The sequence below is a fragment of the Trichomycterus rosablanca genome, chromosome 19, assembly GCF_030014385.1.
Source record: "Trichomycterus rosablanca isolate fTriRos1 chromosome 19, fTriRos1.hap1, whole genome shotgun sequence".
NCBI classification, from domain to species: domain Eukaryota; kingdom Metazoa; phylum Chordata; class Actinopteri; order Siluriformes; family Trichomycteridae; genus Trichomycterus; species Trichomycterus rosablanca.
Genome location: NC_086006.1, coordinates 24,429,789 through 24,435,788, shown reverse-complemented (window position 1 = coordinate 24,435,788; position 6,000 = coordinate 24,429,789).

The window sequence follows — 6,000 nt, the reverse complement described above, 5'->3', positions numbered from 1 at the left end:
AGTCAAGTCAAGTCAACTTTATTTATATAGCGCTTTTTACAATAGAAATTGTCTCAAAGCAACTTTACAAAATCCAGGACCAACAGATACAAAAACCCCTGTTGAGCAAGCCGAGGGCGACTGTGGCAAGGAAAAACTCCCTGAAAATTACAGGAAGAAACCTTGAGAGGAACCAGACTCAGCAGGGCCCATCCTTCATGGGTGGCCTGGAGGATACTTTAAATAAATACACGATTTACACAAATCATACAAACACAGAATTAAATGATCTAAAAGTCATAACTGGTAATAAATAGATAAATAAACAATTAAATAATAATAGAGTTGTTATCCACTCTAGTCTTCAATAAAGTCTATAGTGATTTCTTGTCGTTGCAATTACTCCAGACCAGTCACATCTGACAGGAGCAGCATCGTTGTCCCGGCAGTCTCGACTTCAATCCTTAACCTCGGCGGGTAAACAGGTTTCCATCAGAATGCCCTCGGGGTAAAACAACAGAGAATGTAGTTAATAATGTACAATGCTAGTTGACAAACAGTTTTACAGAGAGTTTTAGACTCCGGCAGCCCTAATTATTACAGCATAACTAAAAGGGAGAGCAAGCAGGTAACAAGGTCATGAAGGCTTTCACAGGACATCAGCGCCCATCTCCCCACCGTCACCAAACCTGAGTGATCGGACAAGAGAGGCAGAACGACAGCAACCCAACATCCCTGATCACCACAAGTTTCTATGACCAAGAACCCCCAAGCTCTGCGCCTTTGTCTATACTAATCAAAAGCCTGAGAAAATAAATATGTTTTCAGTCTAGACTTAAACATTGAGACTGTGTCCGAATCCCGAATAGAGGCAGGAAGATTATTCCAGAGTTGTGGAGCTTTGTAGGAAAACGCTCTTCCACCAGCCGTGATCTTTTTAATTTTAGGAACTATAAGTAACCCTGCATCTTGTGAACGAAGTGGACGCGCTGGGCTGTAGTGATTAATAAGTTCACTCAGATACTGTGGAGCCAGACCATGTAGCGCTTTATAAGTTAGTAAAAGTATTTTGTAATCAATGCGAAATTTAACTGGCAGCCAGTGTAGAGATGATAGAACAGGAGTAATATGGTCAAATTTTTTAGTTCTAGTTAGCACTCGAGCTGCTGCATTTTGAACTAACTGGAGTTTGTTTAAGGATCTACCAGAGCATCCAGTTAGAAGAGCATTACAATAATCTAACCGAGAAGTTATAAACGCATGGATCAGTTTTTCGGCGTCATTAACAGATAGTATATTTCTTATTTTAGAAATGTTACGCAAATGATAGAAAGCAACTCTAGTAATATTATTAACGTGTGTATCAAATGAGAGATCTGAATCTATTGTGACACCTAAGTTTTTTACATCTGGGCTGGGAGTAACAGAGAACGTGTTTAAGTTTAGCACCAGGTTAGACAATTTGTCTCTTGCAGCTTTAGAGCCAACAAGTAAAACCTCAGTTTTATCTGAATTAAGTAAAAGAAAATTACACGACATCCAGTTTTTTATGTCGTTTACACAATCTTCTATCTTACTGATTGTGTCAGTATCATTTGGTTTGGCTGATATATACAGCTGTGTGTCATCTGCATAGCAGTGAAAGTTTATGCCATGTTTATGAATAATTTCACCTAGTGGAAGCATATAGAGTGTAAATAATAGCGGTCCCAGTACCGACCCCTGTGGAACACCATACTTTACTTTTGTAGTTTCTGAGCATTTATTATTTACATAAACTAATTGAGAGCGGTCAGTCAGATATGATTTAAACCAAGAGAGTGCGAGTCCTTTAACACCTACTGTATTTTCTAGCCTCTCCAGTAAAATGTTATGATCGACCGTATCAAACGCTGCACTAAGATCTAATAGAACAAGAAAAGAGACACATCCATTATCAGAAGACATTAACAACTCGTTAACTACTCTAATTAATGCGGTTTCGGTACTATGATTGGGTCTAAATCCTGATTGAAATTTTTCATGAATACAATTTTCATTCAAATAAGAACATAACTGTTTGGAAACGACTTTTTCTAATATCTTTGAGACAAAAGGAAGGTTTGAAATTGGCCTATAATTAGCTAGTACATGTGGATCAAGATTAGGTTTTTTAATCAGGGGTTTAATAACAGCACTTTTAAACAATTTAGGTACATATCCAAGGCTAAGGGATGCATTGATTAATGTAAGCAGGGGCTCTACAATAGCTGGGAGTAAATCTTTAAGTAAACGAGTTGGAACAGGATCGAGTATACACGATGATGACTTCGATGATTTAATCAACAGAGTTAGTTCATTTTGGGAGATTGGATTAAAGGAATTTAGTTGGATTAACTCGTTACTATTATCACCACTGTTATCACCAATGCTGCTCGGAGTGAGTCCATACTTAACATTGGCAAGTGACACAATCTGACTCTGAAGTCGTATTTTTTCTATCTTGTCATTAAAGAATTTTAAAAAATCATCGCTGGTACAGTCAGGCGGTATATTAGATTCAGTTTCATTAACGTTTTTAGTTAATTTGGACACTGTCTCAAAAAGGAATCTGGGATTGTTTTTATTTTTCTCTATTAGGGATGAATAATATAAAGATTTAGCTTTTATAAGTGCATGTTTATACTCAGTTAGAGCATCTTTCCAAGCAATCTTATACACTTCCAGTGTAGTGTGACGCCACTTGCGTTCTAATTTTCGTGCTGCTTGTTTAAGTGCGCATGTGTGGTCATTGTACCAAGGAGCAAGTTTTTTCTCCCTAATCAGTTTAGTTTTGAGTGGGGCTACGTTATCTAAGGTTGTGCGCAGTACGGTCTCTAGGTTTTGAGTTGCCTGATCTAGTTCTTTAGGTTCTGATGCTGATATATTTGGTAATTCTGGTAGGCAGTTTATGAACGCTGCTGCAGTTGCAGATGTAATAGTGCGCTTACATTTAAAACGATTTGGTTGCTGTATATTATTGGACAGGGACACTTCATAAATTAGTAGAGAGTGATCAGAGATTAAGTCATTCTGTGGTATAATTTCCAGGTTGTCTATGTTTATACCATAAGTAAGTATTAAATCTAAGGTATGTTTACAGCGGTGAGTGGGTCCTGTTACATTTTGGGTGATGCCTAAGGATTCTAAAATAGAGTCAAACGCAATTTTGAGTGGATTACACTTATCCTCATAATGAATATTAAAGTCACCAACAATTAAAGCTTTCTTAGTTGATAAAACTAATTTAGAAAGAAAATCGGCAAATTCGTTAAGAAATTCTGAGTAAGGACCAGGGGGTCGATAAACAGTAACCAGCTTAAACATACTATTTTTATCAGATGAACATTTATTGGTTATGTCAGAGATAAGAACTTCAAACGAGTTTGTTATGGGAGATGATTTTACAGTAAGACCTATGTCTTTATCATAAATTGCGGCTATTCCTCCACCACGACCGCTAAGACGTGGCTTATGTTCATAACTGTAACCCGGAGGAGATGCTTCATTTAAACCTAGATACTCATCAGGTCTAGCCCAGGTCTCGGTTAAACACAGGGCACTAAGACAATTATCTGTAATTATTTCATTTACAATTACTGTTTTGCATGCAAGTGACCTGATGTTTAGAAGTCCTAACTTTAGTTTAACTTTACTAGGGTTTTCATGATGCTCATTTAGATTAATTTTAATTAAGTTATTATGACATACTTTTTGATTTTGTTTTGGCTTACACCTGCCACGGTAAACAGACACAGTCTCAATGGTTTGTGACCTAAGGATTCCAGGTGACGTCCGATGGCGACTCGCAGACAGTCGGTTAGGCCTGTTAGTCTGCTGCCTGGTCTTGGCTCTGGATAGTCATTTAACACTATCTGCCGCTACACTAACGCGGTGGTAAAGCCTGTCACCTATGCTGCAAGAAATGCGAGCAGCACCCTCCCACGTGGGGTGGACACCATCCCGCTTCAAAAGACCAGGCCTTCCCTCAAAGGTGGACCAGTTATCTACAAAATCAATGCAGTTTTCTGAGCACCATTTAGACATCCAGCGGTTCAGCGACAACAACCTGCTGTAGGTTTCGCCACTGGGTCGAATCGGTAAGGGGCCAGAGCACACTACTGCCTCAGACATCGACCTAGCTAACTCACACACCTCTTTAACATTACTCTTAGTAACCTCAGACTGCCGTAAACGAACATCATTAGTGCCGACGTGGATAACAATCTTCGAAAATCTACGATTAGCATTAGCCAGCACTTTTAGATTTGCTCTGATGTCAGGCGCCCTGGCCCCCGGAATACAGGTGACTATGGTTGCTGGTGTCTCTATGGGGGTTGCAATACGCACGTGTCGGAGCTGAGAATCTCCTATAACCAGAGCACTTACATTAACAGGCTTCTCAGCGGGTGGCTCACTGAGTGGGGAAAACCTGTTGGACACGTGCAACTGAGATGGTCGGTGCTTTTCCCTACGACTATGTCGCCGAGACGTCACCCAGTCGCCCCGCTGTGAGGGCTCTAATGCCGGAGTCTGGGGTTCTACACCTGAACTGCTGGCATTCGGGACTGCTACAGCTGAATCTAAGCCCTCACTAGTAGTAGTCTGTTCTAACGCCCGAATGCGCCCTTCTAACACTGAGATCTTCTCCGTCAGACTAACAACTAATCTACACTTATCACATGTAAAGTTATCACTAAACACGGAGAAGGAATAACTGAACATATTACACTCGGAACATGGATATAATGCTCCTGCTGGGGCCATAGATCCCATAGATCCATAGATCCATAGAACCCATAGATCAATCCAACTATTGACCAAATGTCTCAAACATCTCTTCTCTGTTAAAGAATTAAAACAGAATCATACCCAACAGCTCTGTTTTTTTTTAAAGTGGTCAAGTTTATTAAAAAAAACAAAAACAATATGAATACCAGACTGCTGTACATAATTCATGAAAATAAACCACTTAATCACATTACAAAATAAAACATTAAACATGGTTAAAAGATAAAGGATAAAAATAAATTCTAAACCTTGTTTTAAAGAAGTGAAACTGTTGTGTGAATAACAAACATGATGTATATTAGTCTGGCATCAAAAAGCATCAATGTACAGAACCTGCAATAGCTAAAGTGCTAAATTATCTACTGCTTGCATCATATCATGGTTGAATTACAGTTCTTGTACATGTCAGTAATGGTATACACTGTATAGACAAACGTATTGGGACACCCCTTTCCCCCCTGATGTGTTTACTTTCAACCACAACAATTGCTAACAAGTGTAATAAATTAATTATATAATATAAAGGACACTATATGCTTCCAGCTTTGCAGCAACAGTTCAAGTAAAAGATTCTTCCCTGTTCCAGCATGACTGTTTCCCTGTGCAAAAAGCAAGATCTATACATGAACAAAATCTCCAGTGGTATTTTGTTTTTGAATGGGATGTCCAGCACACTCATGGTCAGATGTCCAAATGGTCATATGGTGTACAAACGTAAAGCCCTGTGGTGGATCAGTGCCCTGTCTAGAGGGTTCCAGCCTTGCAACCTGTGTTTCCAGGTTAACCAGATCCACAGAGACCTTCACCAATACAAAGCAGTTCATGAAAATGAAATAATAAATTATGTTGTTTTAAATTCTAATGTTTGGTTTGTTGGCTGTTCTGCAATTTCTTTGAATGACCATTAGATATTATTGAAAGCTGTAGCTCATGTTCTTACCAGGAAAAGAAGGTCTAATCAAATGAACAATTCTGTTTATGTTTAGGTTTTTACATTAAAACAAAAAGTGCTATATATTTTTTTTTTTAAATAACTAAACATTATTATTTAGGTGGTGGATCATTCTCAGCACTGCAGTGACACTGACATGGTGGTGGTGTGTTAGTGTGTGTTGTGCTGGTATGAGTAGATCAGACACAGCAGCGCTGCTGGAGTTTTTAGATACCATGTCCACTCACTGTCCACTCTATTAGACACTCCTACCTAGTTGG